Source organism: Balaenoptera acutorostrata, chromosome 12 (genome assembly GCF_949987535.1).
Source record: "Balaenoptera acutorostrata chromosome 12, mBalAcu1.1, whole genome shotgun sequence".
In the NCBI taxonomy this organism is placed as follows: Eukaryota; Metazoa; Chordata; class Mammalia; order Artiodactyla; family Balaenopteridae; genus Balaenoptera; species Balaenoptera acutorostrata.
The window spans coordinates 37,943,241-37,970,166 of NC_080075.1; positions in this window are offsets into that span (position 1 = coordinate 37,943,241).

Sequence of the window (26,926 nt, forward strand, 5' to 3'; positions counted from 1 at the left end):
ATAAACAAATTTTAAAAAACAAAAACCCTCTTTACCTCTATTTAGAAACCAGAATTTAAGTTCGATCTGTCATCTTTTTCAGATAATCCCCGGTCCCGCGTAAGTTCAAACAAGACATTCCGTTCAGCCTGTAATACAGCTCGTTCCTGTCGTCCGATTCAAGGGGCCCTTATTTTCAGGGGGATCATGAGCTTTGTGTCGGAGGGAGGTGGAAACTGTGTAGCATTTGTGTTCAGGATCCTGTGCATCTTGATTTTTTTCTTCCTTGAAACAACTATCCTGCTTTGGACGGATTTTTAAAAAAAAAAGCTAACATGGCTCCCAGGCGACCCAGCCTGTTGATAAAGAGAAAGCAGCCAGCAGTCTCCACAGAAACAAAGCATCGTTCCGGCTCCGGAGAGAGGAGAGCGCTAGTTCAATTCAGCCCAGGCGTTGAATAAACATTCTAGCCTCCAGATGAGCAGGCCTTCCGCTGGGAGAAGCTACCAGGGGGTCTGGGGGAATCCTTCACCTCCCCAAAAGGGGAGGAAATCACTTCTTCCTTAGCACGAAGGGGCCTGAGCGGCAGCGTGCTCCTGCTTCCGTAAGGTTCCACCGGGCACCAGAACGGAGACAGGGAGACCCAGCCAGCAGCCCAGGGGCTCCACATTCTGCAGCAGCAGCATTCCGTTCGCCTCCGAGACCCGCTTCCCAAATAACCCCTGGCCGCACGGAAGCTTAAACGAGGCGCTGCCCTCAGCCTGTACTCACAGCACGTTTCTGTCCTTAGATTCAAGGGGCCTTTCTGTCACACCCCGCCCCCTTCTCCCTCTGCCCTTTAATCTCCTCCGGGGAAACTCAGTTATGCATATTGCATGAAATGAGGACCACAGGCTGGGCCTCTACAAGCTGCTAATTGAAAACCTTGTCAGAAGTGGGAGGACGAGGCAGAGCGGGGAAAACAAGAACCCTTGGCAGGACCCCCTCATTACTGTGAGCAGCAACGCACCCTCCCAGAAGGGTGGGACTCACTCCATCTCAGCCACACGGGAGTCCTTCCTCCCAGCTGAGAGGACCTGGGGGCTGAGGCTCTGGGACACGGGGCCTGACAATCAGAAAACGCTGCAAGGATGCAGCTAATGGGCCTCCGGACCCCTGCTCAGCTCTGGGGCTTTCCTTGTTCTGTGAGGATGGGGTGCCTGATACTGTGAAGACTCTCAACTGTGTGATCCCAGGCAAGTGACTCCACCTGTCTGGGCCTCAGTTGCCTCCTCTGGAAAATGCGGATAAGAATTACATCTACTTGATAGGGTCACTGTGAGGATTAAATGTGATAATATATGTAAGCATTTCACACAATACCTGATACAGTAGGTGATACATCTTAATATTTTGCTCTTATTTATAATGATGAGAATTCTCCCCTTACCAGATTGGAGAAGAATAGAGGAAGAAAACATAGGGGAGAAAGAGCTGGGACTGCTGTCCTCCGCCCGTTTCATAAGTAAATCTGGTACCAGTTCTATAGAAGTCTTAAAACGGCAAAGGGTACAAGAATGCATGCATGTGTGGAGGCGAGGGGAGGAAGGTGGCGAGAATTCAGTGCAGGACAACAGGCAGGAAGACCAAGAAGCTATTATTTTTCAATCATCTATTATATAGCAGGCCCATTCTAGGTGCTTTCGTGGGGTGTTTGAACAGAGCTGTAAGGTGTTCATGACCATCCCCCACTTTCCACTAAGAATCTGAGGCTCAGAACAGTTCAATTATCTCCCCAAAGTCCAAGGCTCCTAAATGTGGCATCAAGAGTCCCAAATCCCCACTCCAGCTACCACCTCCCCACGCGCTGCACTGGGAATTCCTTCCTGCCTCTGAGAAGGAGCAGGAAACCCTTGGACAACGGTATGAATCCAATTCTCAGGAGTTAGACATGTTTTTCTAATACATTTAGAAAAGGTTCAGATTCGGATATTGGCACCTTTAGTGGGAAAGGTCTTGGACCCCCTCCTTTGTTCAGAACAGAAGTTTCCAGCCCATGTTTCCTTGCCAAAGGTAGGTGGAAATGTGTCTGAAGCAATAAACAGAAGGCTTTTAATGCTTCCCTGTGAAGCACTCTGGCTGAAATGTTAACATCCAGGTTAAGAATATAAGAAGTGAGTAAATGAAAACACCATGATTACAATGGTGGTGACTTTATCGGAGGACCTCCAAAATCATTAGCAATTATGTGGTATGAAACGTCTCCATTATGAAAACCATGATGATTTTGTGTCTACTGATGAGGATAATGACTAATATATTCTGTCAACAGACATGACAGCTGTCTGTATTTGGAGGCATACATTTTTAGATGCCGTTACTGTACCTCCAGCTATTTTAACTACTAAATTTTGTTGACACAATGCAATCCAGTAACAAGGGGGTTTACGGGAAAAGGTTAAAATTCCTATTTCCAGCTGTTTCTCTTCCTTACACCATTTTTGTCTCATTATTCACTAGGATCCATAAATCTGCCACTCAGATGCCAGGCTAAGTGATGTGCTACAGGGAAATTGCTAATGTCACTAGGAAATAAAATAAAATTGAACACCGGCTTCACAGCATCCAGCTTTCAGAAGCGTCGCCCCCTGCCTGATGTCACTCTGACACACTCTTTGCACGCTGACCAGAAGAGCTTCTGTCTAAGTGAAGTGTGCTTCACTTCCTCTGTCCCAGCTCCCCATTTTCCAAATTGGGGGGGTGGGGAAGGAAAGGAGGTAGAAAGATTTGCAAGATGGGCTCTAATTTTAAGACAAAAGCCATCCCATTAAATCTTAACAGATGTTTCTCAAGTTTAGAAGATTAAGAAAGATTTCAGCATCAAGAATCAAAGAAAATACTCCATGACCTTAAAAAAGGATAAAACACAGAGCTCTAACAAACCCAAAGTCCACTTTGACAGCTGTCTCTGACGGAATTGACAAGGAGCTATTGATGTTTGGATTAAACCATGCCTCTGTGATCAAGTACTCAAACATGGGATAAAAGACGAATATATTCTTTAATCCTACCCACTAATTTTGTCTCGGCCCTGAAAAGCAATGGGTACTGAACAAATGTTGAAAGTGGCTTCTCTTCTGGCTATCGACAAAGCTATTTTTATTTCATTAATTTGCCATGTATCTTATCAGCGTTTAAACTAACACAAGGAAATCCATACAAGGTACTGAACTCTCCAGAAACAGATGGCTGCAACTTCCAAGGCCACTACAGGTAAAATCAATAGACGACGATTCTAGAAAGTGAGGACGATGCTACAGGAAAATGTAAGAGAAAAATTGGGTTCCGGTTTCTTTTTCTTTTTTTCTTTTTGTGCTAAGCTGTAACATAGCATTGGGAATTCCAATTTTCAGCCTGGAGAGTTTTGAAAGAAAAGAAGAAAAACTTTTCTTAAAAAGGAAAGGGTGAAGAGGCAATTAAGTCATTAATTACTCTCTTTGTCTAACGCTGTCCAACCCATCAAACTTGGCCTCTTCTGTCTCCATCAAAGGTGCAGCTCACTCTGCTTTACAATAAGTACCTCTTAAGGAGACAATCTCATGTTTCAAAAGCTGCTCTATGAGGAATTTAGATGAAGAGAAATTAAAATAACACTTAGCAGCCGACCTCAGAGTTTGACGGCGGCACAGCGCCCACTGTCACCAAGGGCCTCATGAGCAGTGAGAGGTTCCAGGGACAGGGACGTCCCTGAGAAACAGTAGCCTGTGTGCCAAGGGCAAGGAGTCTTGGAATTTAGTAGAGGAGGAAAGATGGAACTGACATTAATGCTAAGAACTGGGGACTGATCCACACCTCCCTTTAAAAGAGACCAGAAAGGAAACAAGTTCTTTGCAGAAGGACCCATCGCAAACACCAGAATGCCCTGAGTAAATAACTGTGGAGACGGTGTCCGAGGAGAATAGACAGCTCCAAGACCTTTCTAGTGGGCCAGAACAACTTCAGGGAGATTTGCTGGGCAGGCGTCTCCACTTCCAGCCCTCCCGCAAATCTTCAACCCCCTGCAGACCTCTTCTCCTAAATTTACCTTGCAGGGAGTCCACTGACACCCCATAAAAAGACCCCTCTGGGTATATGAGATTAAGTACAGTTGATCCTTGAACAACACAGGTTTGAACTGCATTGGGTCCACTTATACTTGGATTTTTTTCAATACACTACTAAGTTTACAATTTGTGGTTGGTTGAATCCCTGGAGGGGAAACCGCAGATACACAGGGCCAACTGCAGGGCTTGAGCATAGGCCGATTTTGGTATCTGGGTGGATCCTAGAGCCAGGCCCTCGTGGATACTGAGGGCCAACTGTATACTCCTTTAGGGAGCTTCATGAGCTTCTTTGGAAAAAAAAAATTTTTTTTTAAGTGAGAAAGTATGATACTACTCTCTCAGTTTGCTTTTTCATATCAAGTTTCCTTGCTGATCTGGATGGAAGCCTTCATTTCACAAGATCATGAACCAACTCTCCCCAGTGGCAAGGAGAGAAAGCCACAACACACAAGAGGGTTGCACGTGCAAGCAATGAATGAGCAGGAACATGCATTTTAAAGCAATTTTGGAAGATTGGACCATGTTTATAAAAGATTCTCTCTTTTCCTATCAATTTCCAAAGATCTGACCAGGCTCCACTCTGTGAACCAAGAGGAGAAGATTCAGCTAAAAATTTGTTGACTTCAGCCTCGAATACTCTGCATACAGGATACTGGAATTACATAAGTACTAGTGTAATAACAACCGCTTTATTTTTGTGTGTTGCTATGGAATTTCGAAAACAAAACAAAGAAAACCACTGATCAGTAATTGTGACAAAACTTTTTAGCCACAGCATTGAGAATAGGGCCTAATTAGTCCATAAACACACTTTGATTTGTTTACTTCAACGTCAAATTAACTTCAAATATGTAACAGCCGTTGCTGATTTGAGACTACAAAACGCCTGCCGTTGTGCTCGGTGTACCTTGTGTAAATCTATCTCTTTTTAAAATGGATTCATTTGTAAGTCTCTCCATAGTACACCTCGCATACAAAAGGAGGAGCCAGATATGCATTCTATTTAAAAGAAAATTGTTTCTAAAATGGAGTGTGTGTGTTTGCCATCCCATGTTTTGGCTCACGCCCATTTGCCCCTCTACACAAATAGAAACAGGAACATTTTTAAGGAAAATTAGCAGCTCATGACTACAGAGATACTTAGAGATATAATGTGAGCCTAGAAAGATTAAGAACTACAAAGAAAAGAAACTTTTCAAATCTTTGGAGAAAATTACTATGTGCTGAATGAAATGGGAGAAAGACAAGAAAGGGGGAGATGGCCAAACCCATAGTAAGGCCTGCCCTGGTCATTCAGTTAATAAGTATTTATTGAGCACCTACTTCATTCCTGCTCCTTTATTTAAAGGAAATAATCTATAGAATAATCGTACATAGAGCTTACTGCTCTAAGCAATCCACCAATATTAACCCATGTATTCTTCCTAATAACTCTATGTGGTAGGTACTATTAGTATCCTCATTTAATAGAAGAGGAAACTGAGGCACAGAGAGCTTCGTAATTTGCCCAAGAGCACACAGCTAGTAAGTAGCAAAGTTTGGGATTCAAGTCCAGACACTTTGTCTCCCCAGTACACACTGTGCTAAGCTGCTTCTGCCAACCATATCCTCAACACTGGCCCTGGAGTACCAAAACATGTTCTTCGCCCTCAAGAAGCTTCTATCCTAGAGAACAATTACAACACAGTGTAGTAGGTCCATGAATACAGTAAGCACAGGGTGATGTCCTGGGAGGCCTTGGGCTCGGGAAGGCCCAGTCTTAAAGTGGGCAGAGAGTGGGTGGGAAGACTGGTAAAGACTTTTTAGGTCTAGAACAGGGGTTCTCGATCTCACTACTATTGACATTTCAGGCCAGATAATTCTTTGTTGTGGAGGGCTGTCCTGTGCACTGTAGAATATTTAGCAACATCCCTGACCTCCACCCACTAGGTGTTATTAACATACCTCTCCCTCAGTAATAATGACCAAAAATGTCTCCAGACACTACCAAATGCCCCCTGAGGACAAATCATCCCTGCTTAAGGATCACTGATCTAAAGGAAGTGGTGTCCAAGGCAGACCTGAATGATGAGTGGTGGTTATCAGAAAAAGAATTGGAAGAGAGGTCCAGGCAGAGGATACAGCACAAAGACCCAGAAGAGAGAGAGGGGTTGGCACTTCCTGGGAGCTGAAGACAATGCAATATGAATGGCTCTTAGAATTAGATATAAGGGGTTAGGAAAGGTGAGTCCGGAGGGGCAAGCAGGATCATCATAAAAGGCCTGCTACTCTACATTTGGGACTTGGACTGTATCCTAATACAATTGGGAGCTATTAAAAGGAGAACGACAGGATCAGACTCACCCTAATCTGCACAGAGAGAGTGAATTAGAGAAGAACAAGACTGGGAACTAGCTAAGACAATGTGTTTGTGCTTTCTTTGCATATTGATCACTTTTCCTTTTAACTAGAATCTTAACACGTAAAGTTAAATGTGTGTTCTTCATATGTAAAAAGCTCTTGTGTATCAATATGAAAAAGATGACCACACCAATAGCAAAAAGAGTGAACAGGCGAATCACAAAGAGGAAGTGCAAACAATGAATACGTTTGAAAAATGTGCTACTTTCCCCAATGATCAAGGAAATGCAAATTAAATTATGAAATCCCATATTTTCCATCTATCACGCTGGCAAACGACTTTTAAAATTCTTACTGCATCTCTTGTTGACGTGAAGAGAAATTGCATTCCCCCTACACTGCAGTGGGAGTCCATATTGGTTCTGCTTCACTAGAGAGCAACAGAGAAAAATAACAGTAATAAAACTGAGTTTTGTGAAGAATTAAATAACAAAGTATTGAAATGATCTAAACAGCCAATAAGAAGAAGGTTAACCAAATTATAGCAATTCTGGGTAATAGAATACCACATTTCCGTTAAGAATGACTTATGGAAGTCTGTTTGTTGGGGAAAATATTTGACACAAGGCAAAAATACAAAACCCTGGCAACATTCAGTATTAGTAGAAGACTAGAGAAGTGGACGTGTGGTGCTGGCTACAACCCTGGGGTCACACTGTCGCTGGACCCAGGTCTCGAGGCTGAGTTGACTTGCCTAAACGTTGTAAGTGGAGAAAGGTGCCTGAGTTTAGTCATCAACGTCTGGAGTACTAATAATTAGTACTCACTGTGCTGGCAGCACTCACCTCAGGGGCAGACTTCGCGAGCAGCTCTTAAAGCCATGCTGCAGGAGCCGTCCCCAAGCACGATCCCCTAAAGGCCAGGCCATGTAGGGGCCTATAGGCTCCATTTTGTTGTTCACTGACACGTCCATTGGGAGCTTATGAGTAACCAGACTGTGTATATCAGTTAATCTTTTTTTAAAAACTGTTTGGTATATACGTCCTCAATTGCTTGGAGAGAAAATCATTTTATCCTGGATTTGGGGCAATTTTTGATAAGACTGATACACATTAAAGAAGATATAAAAAGTTCCCATAGCCACTAGTACCTAGCACATGGTTAAGTGCCAGTGAATATTAGTTACATGAACGAGTGAGGTGAACTAACTAGGACAGTCTGTGTCACATTCTAGACCTGACTTCTATGGAATTCAGGAGGGAGTGTAAACTTACGCTTGGTATGATTTAGGGACTCCAGAATGGCCCAATCAAATATTATATTTCTCCAAAATTCACAGATACCTAAAAGAATCTCACATTCCGGCAAGCATTTATTAGATTTAAATCCAAGATGAGGCATTTCTTTTCCCCCCAAAAAATTATCTTTCAGAAAAGAGGGTCAGAAGTTAAGAAACTTATCGAAAATCACATAGCAAATACATTTCAGTACCTGTATTTGAGCTCAGCTCTATCTGAAACCAAAGATCAGGCGAGTTTAGTAGACTTGTATAAGTAATGTTTGGATTCCTACTTCACCTAAATTTATGGCACTAACTGTACAACTTATTTGTCACTCATTACTATAGGTCTCATCCTGTATCATTTTATTATTTTATTTGTGTCCCTGACCCTACTTGCCAACAAAATTTGAAGTTCTTGAAGGGTAAGCAGCCTGCATGAATACTAATTAGTATTATTATTATCAGAAACAAATCAAAAAAAGCTTTATGCACGATCATATTCATGATAATATATGACGAAAAATGAAAGGATCTAAATTTCCAACTGTAGAGTTATCATTAACTGAACAATAATCTAGCCATTCAGTAACACACATGTAATCCTTGATTTGGATGGTGGAACTCCAAAATATATATATCTATATGAAGTATGTAGTAACATGGAGAAATGCTTCTGTACTCAACATGACCTGTTTTAGAAACTTGGGATATAAAATAAGGTTACTTCTCTTCTAATATTGAAATTAAGATGATCCAAGCCTCCATCTCTATTGAGAGAGACTCTCTTTCCTCCCTCTCTGGGTTCTTTTTTTTTTTTTTTAAAAGAAATCTCCATTTTAATTTTTATTTATTAATTTATTTATTTTTGGCTGTGTTGGGTCTTCGTTTCTGTGCGAGGGCTTTCTCTAGTTGCAGCAAGTGGGGGCCACTCTTCATCGCGGTGCGCGGGCCTCTCACTATCGCGGCCCCTCTTGTTGCGGAGCACAGGCTCCAGATGCGCAGGCTCAGTAGTTGTGGCTTACAGGCCCAGCCGCTCCGTGGCATGTGGGATCTTCCCAGACCAGGGCTTGAACCCGTGTCCCCTGCATTGGCAGGCGGATTCTCAACCACTGCGCCACCAGGGAAGCCCCTCTCTGGGTTCTTTCCTCCTATAATAAGCCTGGCAATGCCCAAGGGGTCAGCCAGGGTTGCTCTCACCCTGCGGCCAAGGCAGAGCTTGGGCACGGCACCCCCCAGCTCACTCAAAGCGAGAGAACTCTATACTGCGTGCCTCAAAACCGTATCATCTGGCACCAAAATGTTTTGGAAAAAAAACAGAAACTGAATGAAAACTACTATCCGTGTTTCTGCCATCCAAAGACAACCATAATTAACAGTTGGTGTATTTCATTCCAGGATTCTCTTCTACATACAGACTCTTTTTGCCAAGGTATTACTGTAGTGTATTAAAAAAACAAACAAACAAACATAAAACACTATAGCCTCAAAGCCTAGAAATGAGAGACAACTCCATCCTGATAAGGCAGGATTTGCTCAGCCATCTATACCATACTGAGCTGCCATGGATTCCCACAAAGTCTGCGGCAACCTTCTCCCCTCAATCCTAACAGACCCCACATGGCAAAATGTGCTAAAGAAACTGAAGTCTTTCCCCAGTGGCCTTGGACTGATAGCAGTACTGCCATCATTACTGCCCTCATGTACACTGTCAAGTGATCCTGTCTCTCTGGGACAGGATGATACTCATTACACAGGCATCCATGTCATCCTTGGCCCCGGTGTATTTTGAAAACTAAATTTCGGAGCTATGATAAGATGAAGCTAAGATATCATTAACAGTGTTGTGTTCTTGCTGTTGGCTTGGAGGATACTTTATTAGCCTCCCTTGCAAAACTGAGAAGGCTGATGATCGAACATCCTAAGAATGGAGATAAAGCAACCTAATGGGCCAAAGACCACTCTAAGAGATGAACTCAGTTTTTTTCCATTATCTTCTGTTGTGATCTTACCCAAGCCAACTTGGTTGTTCACAATTATTAGGTTCTTTCTAGTAAACGTGGGCAGCATCCAATAGTTAGAGGTGGGTAGAGTCTATAGATCTCTCCCCTCACCATTTGATTACAATAAAATTGTCTCAGACCAAATTCTACGGCATACACGTTCATTCATTTAGCAAGCAGCCTCCAAAACACCCATACAACCAAGTCTGTAAGCTTAAAGAAGTTCCAGTTCTCTGTCCCTGTAGAAAGTTTTAGGTTCACCAAAGGCAAATGTGACAATAGGCTGGCAGCAGGTTTCAGCTGATTTTTATAATTAGATTCGTGGGACTGGAATTCTCTGATCAGTGGCTGGTATAGGACAATTTCCGAATGAAACGTCTGGCACCATTTGGAAAGGTATAGACCACTGGACTAAGTTCCTGTGTCCTGTTACGCAAGGGGATAGGGCCGCTGCAGTATTTCTAACCAATCCACAGCTCTTAAACACCATTTTCTTCACCTGTGAAAAATAAAACCTCCAGTGTCGGTTAGTTATAAAGATAATTGAAGTCTACCTCTGGAGTGTGGGCTTCTGATTAGAAGCTTTCAAAACACTAACTACTTGCCCGGAAGTGTATGCTCCTTCTTAGGGTAGCAGACCGTTCCTAAGATATAGGTCAAATTAAATTTACATACAAATACACATCATATATACCAATGTGAGGGTGCATTTGTGGTGTGCACACACAGAGAAGTAGATAGATAGGTAGATAGATAGATAGTTAGATATAGATACAGATATAGCTATATGTATATATGTGTACATATATATGTATATATGCATATATATATATATATATATATATAAAATCAAGCTGTCTGTATCAAAGTATTTTAAAGTAAATTACAGGCAGCACAACATCACTCTCATTAAAAACATAAAGGCTTTAAAATCCAGATAAAAGAAGGAGGTAGATAGAAAAAACTTAAAGACGTCATTTCATTTTTAGGGATGAGTTTTAAACTCATTTCATTTGAAAGAAGCCTGAGTACATTAGACACGTAGGGAAATAATCCCACTATTAGTATTATCACTTGCATCTGTCAAATGTGCCCTGATGTATGATATGCTTTCTTTTACTCCAGAGGACCCCAAAGAAACAAAACTTTAGGTGAAATTGCAAAGGAAGGAGAAAGGATATTATTACCCAGGGTTGAACCCTGTCAAAAAAAAAAAAATGATACCCTCAAATCACTCGTAGACCAAATGATTACCATCCCATAGGATGGATGCTATAGAGGAGAGACCAACAAGTGCAAGAGCAGAGTAAGGAGGCATACCCACGGCTCCTGGGAAATCAGGAAAAAACCCAAGGGATCACAGTGGAGCTGGGTCTTGCAGGAGACGATTGCCTGGCCAAGATGGGATGTCCACCTTGACTCCCCAGTCTGGCAAATGAGGAAGATAGAGTTCCTAGCTCTCAGAGGAGTGAGAATTGAAAGGGATGGTGTATTTAAGTCCTGGCACGTGGTATCCATATGAAGGAATCCGTCTCGTAAAATCAGGAAGCAGGTTGCAAAGAGCTCTGTGCTAAGAGTCAGAAGCCCTGGGTTCCAACCTCAGCTTGGTCCACTAGCCCCATGACCTGGGCTTGGTCTCTTCCTCTCTCTGCACCCTAATCCCACATGTCTAAAATGAAGTCTGTGACACTGTTCTGCTGTCTCCCATGAGGACCAAATGACATCCAAGATTGGAAAGATTAAGCACTTTGCAAATACAAGGTATTCTTTTCATCACAAATAGAAGACATGCTCTTGAGTCCAAATATGCTAGGGAAAATTCAGGGTGGGCAGAAGAAGAATCAAAACTCTGTTCTGTGGCCTTCCAAGGTTAAGCCTTGATCTTCAAGTTATGCTGCCCTCTTTGGCAAAGCTCTAGGCTTTATAACTGGGCCATGAAAGACTGAGGCAGGTCTAACTGTGTCCCTCGGACTCCAACGTTGACTGGAAGCTCTCTCACACTGAAGTTCTGGCATGAGGGTCACCCATCTCCTTCTCCCAGATAGACAGAAAAGCCAGTTCTGGGGCTAGGATGACCTCCCCATTCTTTGCACAGAGCCAAGAGTGCTGATAAGGGCTCCCCACTAAGGGTAAGGAGTCAGAAGTGGTGCCCCATGTCACTTAGTCCCTTAGTCCTCACTTTAAGCCCAATTTAAAAGTTTTCAAAGTGGATCTTTGATTAGAAGGAAAATGTTGTATAATTGAAAAGGCTGTTTTTCAGGAACCTTGGTGTTTCCCCAAGGGGCAGCCGTTTTAAAGCAGTCCTACTAATGGGTCTCTTGGGCTTAAATGTCAGTATCACAAATGCTGGCTCTGGGCTCTGGCAGGTAGCAGGGGCCTGGCTGATAACTTCAGCAGGTACCATTTCTCCACAGCTTCAAATGAGCCTTCTCCAAATTTACTTTGGTCAATGGCCCTTCAGTGTCCTCAACATAATTTTGAAACTCTTCTGTCTGGCTTTCAAAACATGCTACAACCACTTTCACCCATCTGTCCACTGGACCCCCACGACGACCCAGCATGAACGCCCATCTGCTGCCCTCCCACTGACCCGTAGGTCTGATGTTCAGACCTTCCAGCTCAGCCCCACTGCCACGCTTAGCCCTCACTGTTCACTTCACCTGGAGATTCCCTGCGGCTCTACTCCGGTACCTGCCCACACTCCACTGTGCTTCCAGGCCCGGCAGTAGCCGACCTCATTGGCAAAGCTTCCCCCAGCTGCTCCATCCCCACTGGTCTGAGTAACAAATGGCCTGCTTCATTCTATTTGTGCTCAATCCCAGAGGGCCCTATGATTTAAATGCCTTCTTTTATTTCCTTTTGCTTTTAATAAAACTGCTCATCTTTCAGAAGTATCCCTATAGCCTATAGGTATGGATTAAATAAGAATAATAAAGGGAAACGTGTGCACCCTCCTTTTGGGTTCAGAAACAGACATCACCAAGATATCTGGAGTTCCTATATGCTCCTCCTTGGTGGCCTTGTGGTTTTTTTGTTTTGTTTTTTTTTTACTGTGGCCACCGCTAACACAACATAACCCAAAATAAGACCTGAGGAACAAGAGAAAGTCTTCTCCATCATTTGGTTTTTCTACAGCAATTGTCACCATACTTTCTACACTAAAACTCTGGGCATGCAACCAGCCAGGATGAGGGTACTTGTGGGAAAATGAAAGTGAGTATTGTAAATCAGGTCTGCCTGGAATAATTCCAGACATAGAGTCACTAAACCCTTAGCACTTAGCAGACTATCCAGCATGAGACAGGCCCTCAGTGAATATTTATTTAATTGAATTCTGGTTTTACTTCATCTAGTGGATGTAACATAGATTCCTGTCAATGTCAAACATAAAACTATTGCACTAAGCAAGTGATTCCGAAGTGGGGCTCAACCCCTTCCACCACGAGGTGTGCATGTATACCCATTGGGATATAGGAAGAAATATTAGAACTTCATTTGTACTTAGGTTTTTCTCAACCTTTTAAATGTTTTAATTTGAGGTATATGTCTTACGGACATAACGTATGTAGTATGTATGTGTATATGTAGCATTTACTACATAGTACAACATACTATACAGTATAGCAGGTGTGATATGTAGCATAGTAGCACAGGAGGGCATGGCTCTAAGGCACCATACTCACACCTAATTACAATGGGCAGCAGGAAAATAAAGTGAGAGACCCAAAGTGAGGTCTCCCCATGAGCTCCTAGGATGCATCCATCCATTCATTCATTCAATCATCAAAAAAAATATTTTATTGATCTCCTCATGTATACCATGCTCTGTTGGCCAAATTGCATCAGAAAGAAGCAACAAAGCAGGCATCATTCAGAGGTTGGTCATGCCCTGTCCTATCCTGCTGCCCATGGGACTTGGGCTCCTTCATGGCTCAAATAACTGGTGTATGATGCTGAGTTGCCCAGAGTGAGAAAATACATATCTATATATGCACCCCTGGTGGTGGTCCAGTGGTTAAGACTTCTCACTCCCAATGCAGGGGGGTCCAGGCTTGATCCTTGGTCAGGGAACTAGATCCCGCACGCCGCAACTAAGAGCCTGCACATGGCAATGAAGATCCCGCGTGCCGCAACTAAGACCCAGCGCAGCCAAATAAATTAATTAATTTAAAAAAAAGCATTCTGTAAATAAATAAATAAGTATCCCCACCTAAGAGGATGAAGATGAAAGAGGTCAACCAGACCTGGACTTTTAATCCTGGTCACAAATGTTTCCTGTTCATTATAAACTCATAGTCATCACTTAATATGGCTCTTTTATTCACACCTGGCCTTCCCCACCAGCAAAGAAGGGGATTACCTTCCTGAGAGATGCATAAGAAGCTCTTGCCCCTCAAAGATGCCTCCCCACCACTTCTAGATGTCTGAAACTGTTCTCAGAAGGAGACAGCCCTACAGATAAGTTAAGGAATGTGATTTTGAATGTCCTTGCCAAGGGGCAAGGTAACCTATTAAGCTTGCACTAAGTTGTAAATGACGGGTACTCAATACTCTCTAGAGAACTCGTTTTGCTAGAGAGAGAGAAGGAAAAGAAGATAACACCAGAGAACGGGTCTGTGGGTACCTACATGTGAAACGAGAGGGTCTCATGGATGCAAAAGCAGCCTTGGAAAGAGGACACCACCAGGCCACTGGGCTGGGGAAGGAACGTTGAACTTGTCCATTTTGCCAAGGGCTGTTTTAGACCCAGCACTTGCCAAAAACTTAGTTACTATGGAGAATGTTAGTGCTGGAAGAAAGCAGGGAAAGATACCTGGGGTAAGCTAAACCCTACCCTCCTGACTGGGGGGTCCAAATTCTCATCCAATGAGCCTTCAGCAAACCTGGTGATCGAGGTGAGTAAACCAAGAAAGACTAAAAACTTTCAACCCCATTATCCATTTTGAAAAACTAGCTTGATTCTATGCTCTAAATGTTTTGAACCACTTAGCTCATCTCTCCGCTTGAGGTTTTGATATAACATTCCTGGCACTTCTCGAAGTGTTGCCAGAAGTGAAGAGGCAGTGGGGGTGATTCTCATCCATATCCCCTCCCAGAGGCGAACCTGGAAACAATGTACTGTTGTCTTACTGGATAAAATAAGACAAAGAAAGAGACTTCACTTACACTGCAAAACTTGGGGTTAAATGTCCAATGATGATTTGGGGGAAAGATACAAAAGAGCAACATCCAAAGGAAACTTCCTGTTTGCCAAGGCTGAGAAATTGAAAGAGCCGGGTAGTTACAGAGAATCCAGGCACAAATACAGTGGACTGAGTTCATCTGCAACTTACAGAGGGGTGATTAGGTCAATAATGTGAGTTTCTGTAAAGATTTTACTTCATTTTAAACAATTCTACTTCAAAATTACTGATATTAAAACTGATAAACACAGATCATGAGCTCTATTTTAAATATGCAAAAATAGCCTTTTAATACATTGACTTTTGAAAGCAATTTTATATATATATATATATATATATATATATATATATATATATATATATATATAATATGTAATATATATATATGTATAGTTAGTTAGCTAGAGATGCCATTACAAAAGGCCACAGACTAGCTGGCTCAAATGACAGAAATTTATTTCCTGCCAGCTCTGGAAGCTAAAAGTTTGAGATCAAGGTGCCTGCAGGGTTGGTCTCCTCTGAGGCCTGCCTCCTTGGCTTGTGGATGGCTGTCTTCTCCCTGTGTCTTCACGTGGTCTTCCCTCTGTGTGTATCTGTCTCCACATTTCCTCTTCTTACAAGAAAGCCAGTCATATTGGATTAGGACACATCCTAATGACCTCATTTAAAGACCCTAACTCCAAATACAGTCTCATTCTGAGGTATTGGGGCTAGTCTTCAACATAGGAATTTTAGGGCGACCCATTTCAGCCTGCATATAGTGTCCTATGCACAGGTAACTAAGCATTGTTGCCCTAATTGTCACAAAGTTTCCTATAAAACCTGAGTGTGATGCATATGGTTGTGCTTCTAGTCAAATTCTTGCACATTCTTAATAGAAATGAAGAGGGTCTGTAGATTATAATCTAGACTTCATATAAAGGATAACACAGATACACAGCATGAGGATAATTTTCCTCAAAGGAACAGCTACTCTTTAATTCTGAACATTTTAAGACATCCAGAATCACTTTTCCTAAGCAATTATGATTTTACAAAATGCTGTCAAGACCATTGCAAAGTTTTACTGCCCAGACAGAGCTAAATGCCTGGAGCTTTCAGCGGTGATTTATTATTTACTCTGGAGGTAAGCTGCTAAGCAAGATTTATTCGGTAAGAACAGAGCCAGCCGTAACAGCACAATATATGTTTGACTGCGAGGGGGATTCTTTTTCACCATTCCTCCAGAAAGTGTGTTCTCCATAATAAGAAAAATACACCTTTATGTAAGTTTTCATCCCTTTGTAACATCAACGGTACCGATATCTATTTGACAAACCAGTTTGGCTTCAAATGTTCTCATTTGAAGTTTCGCTCTGAGAAATCTTCAGAATAAAAACAATGGGAGAACAATACCCAGATTCATTGATGGAATCTGCTGGGTATCTGCTTTACCTACATGGGGCTTTTATTTCCTGGGGAGTTGCTTCATTGCTCTACTGTAGCCTAAACCACACATCATACCACATCTTGAAGCAACTCTGGATTCCTAAGAAAAAGAGAGCACTAGTAATGCGTATTTGCCAACTTTGGTTTTCAGAACGGATAACAAGGACTAGAGACCAATTGCTGGCCTGCTTCCGCCCCCTAGTGATCATAACTTATTGTTGAGTTTTGCTAAAGGAAGACTGGAGAGCTGGGACCAGTGAAAGTGGATGCCACCTACGTCCCCCCTCTTTAGCAACCTATTTTCCGAGATACCCATGGCCATCCAGCGGCCCTTCCACCAGGCACAGAAAAGGGAAATGATAAACTCATTCACATTAAGGTGTCCAGGACTAAAAGCTTTCCTTCTCCCCAGACTATGCATCTTAACAAAAGCACTGAACCAAAAAGGCAGTGCTGCTTAACCCAAAAGAATAAATCACCAGCGGTGGAAATTTAGGCTTTAAGAGAAAGACTTTTTTCCTAGGCTTTTTTTGTCTTTGTTTTTTGTTTTTTGGAGGAATGCCTTTGAAGAGTTACCCAGTGCCTCAATTTCTTTGAGGAATCACTGCCCTTTCTGTAATCTGGAGGAGGGGAGAAAAATCAGCAGAAGTGTCCCATTTCCCAGACTTCTCTCCTCCATCGTCAGCTGTTCCCACCCCGTGCCCGGCTGGAAGGTACGGCTCTGGGTGGCCACTGTGGCCACCAGGGCAGCTCGCCCCACAGACACTAACCAGGTAGAAACATGCGCGAGGAATGTTTGGTCGGACTCCAACCACCCTCCAGCAGCTGCTCCCAGGATCCCCACCACAGTTCCTCAGAGAGTCGGGGAGTTCTTCAGGCAGGTAGCCAATCCCCACAATGGCTTTAGATCGGGGAGGTAGGGTTGAGCAAAGGGAGTTAGACTAGGAGGCGGGCTCCAGGAAGCTTGAGAGGCACCAGGCGATGTTTCTGAACTTAAGTCTTGAGTGGGTCATTCATCAAGCCCCTCCCAAGTGCTAGAAATTGGCCTCTCCCCCACCAGGAGCAATGCCAGAAGGTCACCCCTGCCACGAGTGCCCAAGTTCAACCTAGATGGAACCATGAAGAAAATGGAAAGAATGCAGAGAGGGAGGGCTGCTTTGTGTTGTGGGTGTAACTTGCTGAGAAGCCATTGGGACCCACGGTTGCCTCCAATCCACCATCACCAACTCCCACAGACAGAGTCCACGGAGGTAGAAGCTGGTGGAGCGTGGCTGGTGGCTGGAGTCAAAGGGCTGATTTCAGTGCAGTTTCAACTGCGTGTAGTACTGTGATATGGATAGAATCTGGTGTCAGGCAGACCTGAGTTTGAATCCAAGCTCTGCCGCTGGCTAGCTGTGCAAATTTTGACGAGTTCTACTCCATCCTTTAGTTGTCAGCTCAAACATTACACCCTCAGGGACACCCTCTCCGACCCCACAAATCAGAGCAGATCCCCTTTTCACGAACTTCTTAATCCATAATAATTTTTCATCATAACATGTATCACCGTTTGTAATTTTATAATTTATATGTGGGATGATTTGTCTAATTTTTTCCATACTGCATTCTAAGCTCAGAGTGGGCAGAGACCACATCTCTTTCATTTACCACCTTTTCCCAGGGACTAGAACGTAGAATACACTCAATAAAGATCTGAGAAATGAAGGAATTACACTGAGCCTTTATCATCTGTAAAATGGGATGATAGTACCTTTCTTACAAGTTTAATGTGAAGATTTAATGAATTAATATATTTGTGAAAATTCTACCCTGTGTCTGACAAAGAGTAAGGCTCAGAAGGGGGTCATTCGTTTGCCACTATCTCTTCGGAGACCCACCATAGGTGGACAGTTATCCCTGACCACCAGAGGTGCCACTGAGCAGCAAACTTAGCCAAAATAGAAAACCAGAGACCTGAATAATCCATAGATTCCATGACAAGTCCCTGAATAATCAAAACTAGTTGGCACATTACAATTCATCACCTCTTCTCTCTAGGTGTCTCATGATGGCAGGAAAAGTTATATCCAGCTTCACTCTCCTTTCCATCCCAGATAGAGAGTAGCCAGAGGGACTGTAAATCCATTCCTAACATTTTTCAGTTGTTTGAGTTATGTTCTACCAGAATTAAGAAGGTGACTTTAAAAACATGAAGGAGAAATAAAGGTTGCACTTCCCAGAGCAGAGTACAGGTGTAAAATGAAACTGAACTTTTAATATGAAACCGCTCTGGAGGAGAAAGGACTAAGAATATTTTTATAGAATACTTGCATTATGGGTAATTTTTTAAAATCCAGGGTTCAACTTGCATGACACTGAGTCGTAAGTCTACCATTTAATGACATTTATAACTCTGTAACAATACGTTTTGTATAAATTACTGCTGAGGCTTAACATTTCTGATTATGATATATAGAATAAAGTGATGTCATAAAGGCAAAGTTTGTAAGTTACGATCTGTTCTGTTGCTTTAAATAAGAGGACTTCTGGAGACAATTGCCTTGATGAATATAAACTCAAATGAACCTTGAATCTCTTCAATTATTCCTATTTAGAATTCATTTTCCTTTGAACTTTCATTTAACTCAAAGCACAATCGTTCCATTATAAATCAAATGCGAGCTTGTCTTTCCTGCAATAACAAGTATGCTTTAAATAATGAAGCAACACCTATGATCAGAAAAAGATAATGTTTCAGTGCACCAAAATACAAAAGGTAAAGAGATTTATTATCTTAGTTCAGTAAGGATGAGTTGAATATTTTTGTAGCAACAGACATCTCTATTCCAAACAACAGTTTTTATTTGAAGTTTTAGTGTATTTTCTTTCCTGGAAAACTGGGGTGCCTTATTATCAATGAGAGAAACCCACGATTCAACACACAATGCTATTAGTGGCTGAGAAAGTCAGCTCTCTTCTTGTTCAGTTTCCCTAGTAGGCTAATGGGTATAAATATCTCTCAATCTCCTCGGCCCTCTTTTCCACTATGAAAGGGCTGGGCTGAATCATCCTAAATTCATCCCAAGCTCTAAAGGCAAAGACTCTATGTGCTTTTCCTTTTGCACAGAATTATGGTGAGGAATAACTAAGTTAATTGAGGTGAATATACTTTAAAAGGCATAAAAGTGCTATACATAGCACTTGAGGGTTTTCACTCTGTATTTTCTAAATACGTCTACACATCCCTTATGTGAACTATACTATCCAAAATAATAATAGAAATCTCTGGAGCATCGCCAGACTAGTACAGATGAAAAGGTGTGATAAAGAGGGTCTTCTGGAGTTGCCATAATAAATTCTCTTGGACGGGATGGAAACCCCACATTATAACAGGTCAAGTGGCCAAAATATCCCAAACAAGAGCCTTCTTCCCCACTGAAAATCTCGCCAGCAGACAGGACACAGAACTAAGCAGGTAGGCTGGGCGGTTGGAATGCTCTCTTCCTGTTATCTCTTTATGCATTCTATCTTCAAAGCATTGTGACCTGTCTTCAATACACCCTCGGGTGTGGGATTTACATTTTTAATATGGGCATTTATGACGTGGTGCTTTTTCCTGGTTAATTGGTATCAGAGCAAAATGTTTGACTCTCTCCTGAAATAAATCTCTTCAGGAGCTTCGATCACACATTCTTTTGTTCTATCCCTCATTTGGAATGGGCTCTATAAAGCTGCCAGACCACGCTACATAATCTTTTGCTTCTCACATTTTTAAATCTGGGGGTTTATGCTTTAATAGCTTTGATGTGCTTACTCTTCAGCCTATTACTTAAACCACATCCCTCCCCTTCCAAACACCCGGCTCCCCTCAGCTTTACAAGCCTGTACCCTCTGAGGCTGAAAGGATTTATTTATCATCCAGAATGTTTCCATAATTTTGGAAACATATGTTTCAAAATTACATTCCAATATCTCATACTATGTTCTTTGTCTTGCATCTGTTCTGTAAAAACAAACAAAACGCACATAATTATATTCCAATGGCTGCAAAGTCTACGTTTTCTGCAAGAGTTGGTTTTTCCACAAGCAGTCAGTCACACAACAAAGGCACTTACACCTCCCTGAGATTGTCATCTGAATCTATTCTTGTGTTAGAGTTAACCAGTGATAACAGCAAACCTCTACCACATAACTGTGAAACTTTGACTCCTTTCCAAAGTTATTTCAGTTTTACGGGATAATCTCTTTATTGAAAATTAGCTATTGTTGAAAAACCAAAGTCTCAACATATAATACTCAATCGTGCATGGACAACAGCTTAGTAATTTTTCATCCTCCCCGGGTGTGACTTGCATTATACATACTTTAAAAAATGCACTTCTCTCCCTGTAATATCTTGGTGGAAGGTGGAAAGATATTTTGTCAATGCAGAACAAAAAAGACCCTCCCAAAAAAAAACCAAAAAATAAACCTGAATGAAACATAGTGAAATAATCAGCCAAAATATAATCTTTTTTTTTCTATAACTACCCCAACACACACCAGCTCCCTCCTGCCCAAGTCTTTCCCACCATACAAACATTCACACACACACACACACACACACAAACACACACACACACACACCATTTAAACATAAAAAACCCAATCATTTTACATCCACTGTGTTTGACTAGAGTGTTTGATGTCAAAATTAGATCATTCAGCATTAAAGCATTGAAAAAGCCCCTCAAAACTGAGAACTGTTATTCAGCTTATCTATTAAGAATAAAATTTCACCTTTGAAATGTTTTCTCTCCTCAGGGTTCCACCCTTGTTAACATGATCTTTATTTTTCTATTTTGATTTTTACATCTTTATTGGAGTATAATTGCTTTACAATGTTGTGTTAGTTTCTGCTGTATAACAAAGTGAATCAGCAATATGTATACATATATCCCCATATCCCCTCCCTCTTGCGCCTCCCTCCCACCCTCCCTATCCCACCCCTCTAGGTGGTCACAAAGTACTGAGCTGATCTCCCTGTGCTATGCGGCGGCTTCCCACTAGCTAGCTATTTTACATTTGGTAGTGTATATATGTCCATGCCACTCTCTCACTTTGTCCAGACTTACCCTTCCCCCTCCCCAGGTCCATAATTTCATTCTCTACGTCTGCAACTTTATTCCTGTCCTGCCCCTAGGTTCTTCAGAACCAGTTTTTTTTTAAGATTCCATATATATGTGTTAGCATATAGTATTTGTTTTTCTCTTTCTGACTTACTTCACTCTGTATGACAGACTCTAGGTCCATCCACCTCACTACAAATAACTCAGTTTTGTTCCTTTTTATGATGGAGTAATATTCCATTGTGCCACATCTTCTTTATCCATTCATCTGTCGATGGACACTTAGGTTGCTTCCATGTCCTGGCTATTGTAAATAGCATTGCAGTGAACATTGTGGTACATGACTCTTTTTGAATTATGGTTTTCTCAGGGTATATACCCAGTAGTGGGATTGCTGGGTCGTATGGTAGTTCTATTTTTAGTTTTATAAGGAACCTCCATACTGTTCTCCATAGTGGCTGTATCAATTTACATTCCCACCAACAGTGCAGGAGGGTTCCCTTTTCTCCACACCCTCTCCAGCATTTATTGTTTGTAGATATTTTTTCCTATTTATTTATTTATTTATTCATTTATTCTTGGCTTTGTTGGGTCTTCGTTTCTGTGCAAGGGCTTTCTCTAGTTGCGGCGAGCGGGGGCCACTCTTCATCGCGGTGCGCGGGCATCTCGCTATCGGGGCCTCTCTTGTTGCGGAGCACAGGCTCCAGACGCTCAGGCTCAGTAGTTGTGGCTCACGGGCCCAGTTGCTCCGCGGCATGTGGGATCTTCCCAGACCAGGGCTCAAACCCATGTCCCCTGAATTGGCAGGCAGATTCTCAACCACTGCGCCACCAGGGAAGCCCATTTGTTTGTAGATTTTTTGATGATGGCCATTCTGACTGGTGTGAAATGATATCTCATTGTAGTTTTGATTTGCATTTCTCTAATGATTAATGATGTTGAGCATTCTTTCATGTGTTTGTTGGCAATCTGTATATCTTCTTTGGAGAAATGTCTATTTAGGTCTTCTGCCCATTTTTGGATTGGGTTGTTTGTTTTTTTTGATATTGAGCTGCATGAGCTGCTAGTAAATTTTGGAGGTTAATCTGTTGTCAGTTGCTTCATTTGCAAATATTTTCTCCCATTCTAAGGGTTGTCTTTTCATCTTGTTTATGGTTTCCTTTGCTGTGCAAAAGCTTTTAAGTTTCATTAGGTCCCATTTGTTTATTTTTGTTTTTATTTCCATTTCTCTAGGAGGTGAATCAAAAAGGATCTTGCTGTGATTGATGTCATAGAGTGTTCTGTTTATGTTTTCCTCTAAGAGTTTTGTAGTGTCTGGCCTTACATTTAGGTCTTTAATCCATTTTGAGTTTATTTTTGTGTATGGTATTAGGAAGTGTTCTAATTTCATTCTTTTACATGTAGCTGTCCAGTTTTCCCAGCACTTTTTTTAACATCTGTATTGGAGTATAATTGCTTTACAATGGTGTGTTAGTTTCTGCTTTATAACAAAGTGAATCAGCTATACATATACATATATCTCCATATCTCCTCCCTCTTGCGACTCCCTCCCACCCTCCCTATCCCACCCCTCTAGGTGATCACAAAGCACCAAGCTGATCTCCCTGTGCTATGCGGCTGCTTCCCACTAGCTATCTATTTTACATTTGGTAGTATATGTAAGTCCATGCCACTCTCTCACTTCGTCCCAGCTTACCCTTATCCCTCCCCGTGTCCTCAAGTCCATTCTCTACATCTGTGTCTTTATTCCTGCCCTGCCCCTAGGTTCTTCAAAAACATATTTTGTTTTTTAGATTCCATATATATGTGTTAGCATACAGTATTTACTTTTCTCTTTCTGACTCACTTCACTCTGTATGACAGTCTCTAGGTCAATCCACCTCACTACAAATAACTTAATTTCCTTTCTTTTTATGGCTGAGCAATATTCCATTGTATATATGTGCCACATCTTCTTTATCCATTCATCTGTCGACAGACACTTAGTTTGCTTCCAGGTCCTGGCTATTGTAAATAGAGCTGCAATGAATACTGTGGTACATGACTCTTTTTGAATTATGGTTTTCTCAGGGTATATACCCAGTAGTGGGATTGCTGGGTCATATGGTCGTTCTATTTTTAGTTTTTTGAGGAACCTCCATACTGTTCTCCATAGTGGCTGTAACAATTTACATACCCACCAACGGTGCAAGAGGGTTCCCTTTTCTCCACACCCTTTCCAGAATTTATTGTTTGTAGATTTTTTGATGATGGCCATTCTGACTGGTGTGAGATGAAATCTCATTGTAGTTTTGATTTGCATTTCTCAAATGATTAGTGATGCTGAGTATCCTTTCATGTGTTTGTTGGCCATCTGTATATCTTCTTTGGAGAAATGTCTATTTAGGTCTTCCACCCATTTTTGGATTGGGTTGTTTGTTTTTTGGATATTGAGCTGCATGAGCTGCTGGTAAATTTTGGAGACTAATCCGTTGTCAGTTGCTTCATTTGCAAATATTTTCTCCCATTATGAGGGTTGTCTTTTCGTCTTGTTTATGGTTTCCTTTGCTGTGCAAAAGTTTTTAAGTTTCATTTGGTCCCACTTGTTTATTTTTGTTTTTATTTCCACTTCTCTAGGAGGTGGGTCAAAAAGGATCTTGCTGTGATTTATGTCATAGAATGTTCTCCCTATATTTTCCTCTAAGTGTTTTATAGTGTCCGGTCTTGCATTTAGGTCTCTAATCCATTTTCAGTTTATTTTTGTGTATGGTATTAGGGAGTGTTCTAATTTCATTCTTTTACCTGTAGGTGTCCAGTTTTCCCAGCACCACTTATTGTAGAGGCTGTCTTTTCTCCATTGTATATTCTTGCCTCCTATGCCAAAGATAAGGTGTCCATATGTGTGTGGGTTTATCTCTGGGCTTTCTATCCTGTTCCATTGATCTGTATTTCTGTTTTTGTGTCAGTACCATACTGTCTTGATTACTGTTGTCTTGTAGTATAGTCTGAAGTCAGGAATCCTGATTCCTCCAGCTCCATTTTTCTTTCTCAAGATTCCTTGGCTAGTTGGGGTCTTTTGTATTTCCATACAAATTGTGAAAGTTTTTTGTTCTAGTCTTGTGAAAAACGCCATTGGTAGTTTTATAGGGATTACACTGAATCTGTAGATTGCTTTGGGTAGTACAGTCATTTTCATAATGTTGATTCTTCCAATCCAAGAACATGAAGAACAAGAACTCCATCTGTTTGTGTCATCTTTGATTTCTTTCATCAGTGTCTTATAGTTTTCTGCATACAGGTCTTTTGTCTCCCTAGGTAGGTTTATTCCTAGGTATTTTATTCTTTTTGTTGCAATGGTAAATGGGAGTGTTTCCTTAATTTCTATTTCAGACTTTTCATCATTAGTGTATAGGAATGCAAGAGATTTCTGTGCATTAATTTTGTATCCTGCTACTTTACCAAATTCATTGATTAGCTCTGGTAGTTTTCAGGAGGCACCTTTAGGATTTTCTACATATAGTATCATGTCATCTGCAAACAGTGACAGTTTTACTTCTTTTCCAATTTGGTTTCCTTTTATTTCTTTTTCTTCTGATTACCGAGGCTTAAATTTCCAAAACTATGTTGAATAATAGTGGTGAAAGTGGGCACCTTTATCTTGTTCCTAATCTTAGAGGAAATGGTTTCAGTTTTTCACCATTGAGAATGATACTAGCTGTGGGTTTGTCATATGTGGTCTTTATTATGCTGAGGTAGGTTCCCTCTATGCCCACTTTCTGGAGAGTTTTTATCATAAATCGGTGTTAAATTTTGTCGAAAGCTTTTTCTGCATCTATTAAGATTATCATATGGTTTTTATCCTTCAGTTTGTTTATATGGTGTATCACATTGATTGATTTGAGTATATTGAAGAATCCTTGCATTCCTGGGATAAACCCCACGTGATCATGGTGTATGTGCCATTGAATTCTGTTTGCTAGTATTTTGTTGAGGATTTTTGCATCTATGTTCATCAGTGATATTGGTCTGTAGTTTTGTTTTTTTGTGACATCTTTGTCTGGTTTAGGTATCAGGGTGATGGTGGCCTTGTAGAATGAGTTTGGGAGTCTTCTGCCTCTGCCATATTCTGGAAGAGTTTGAGAAGGATAGCTGTTAGCTCTTCTCTAAATACTTGACAGAATTCACCTGTGAAGCCATCTGGCACTGGACTTTTGTTTGTTGGAAGATTTTAAATCACAGTTTCAATTTCAGTGCTCATGATGGGTCTGTTCATATTTTCTGTTTCTTTCTGCTTCAGTCATGGAAGGTTGTACTTTTCTAAGAATTTGTCCATTTCTTCCAGGTTGTCCATTTTATTGCCATATAGTTGATTGTAGTAATCTCTCATGATCCTTTGTATTTCTGCAGTGTCTGTTGTTACTTCTCCTTTTCATTTCTAATTCTATTGATTTGAGTCTTCTCCCTCTTTTCTTGATGAGTCTGGCTAATGGTTTATCAATTTTATTTATCTTCTCAAAGAACGAGCTTTTAGTTTTATTGATCTTTGCTATTGTTTCCTTCATTTCTTTTTCATTTATTTCTGATCTGATTTTTATGGTTTCTTTCCTTCTGCTAACTTTGGGGTTTTTTGTTCTTTTTCTCTAATTGCTTTAGGTGTAAGGTTAAGTTGTTTGAGATTTTTCTTGTTTCTTGAGGTAGGACTGTACTGCTATAAACTTCCTTCTTAGAACTGCTTTTGCTGCATCCCATAGGTTTTGGGTCATCATTTTCTCATTGTCATTTGTTTCTAGGTATTTTTTTATTTGCTCTTTGATTTCTTCAGTGATCCCTTGTTTATTTAGCAGCATACTGTTTAGCCTGCATGTGTTTGCATTTTTTACAGTTTTTTTTTCCTGTAATTGATATCTAGTCTCATAGTGTTGTGGTCGGAAAAGATACTTGATAAGATTTCAATTTTCGTAAATATACTGAGGCTTGATTTGTGACCCAAGATATGCTCTATCCTGGAGAATGTTCCATGAGCACTTGAGAAGAAAGTGTATTCTTTTCTTTTTGGATGGAATGTCCTGTAAATATCTATTAAGTCCATCTTGTTTAATGTATCATTTAAAGCTTGTGTTTTCTTATTTATTTTCATTTTGGATGATCTGCCCATTGGTGAAAGTGGGGTGTTAAAGTCCCCTACTATGATTGTGTTACTGTCAGTTTCCCCTTTTATGGCTGTTAGCATTTGCCTTATGTATTGAGGTGCTCCTATGTTGGGTGCATATATATTTACAATTGTTATATCTTCTTCTTGGATTGATCCCTTGATCATTATGTAATGTCTTTCTTTGTCTCTTGTAATAGGCTTTATTTTAAAGTCTATTTTGTCTGATATGAGAATTGCTACTCCAGCTTTCTTTTGATTTCCATTGCATGGAATATCTTTTTGCATCCCCTCACTTTCAGTCTGTATGTGTCCCTAGGTCTGAAGTGGGTCTCTTGTAGACAGCATATATACGGGTCTTGTTTTTGTATCCATTCAGCCAGTCTGTGTCTTTTGAGTGAAGCATTTAATCAATTT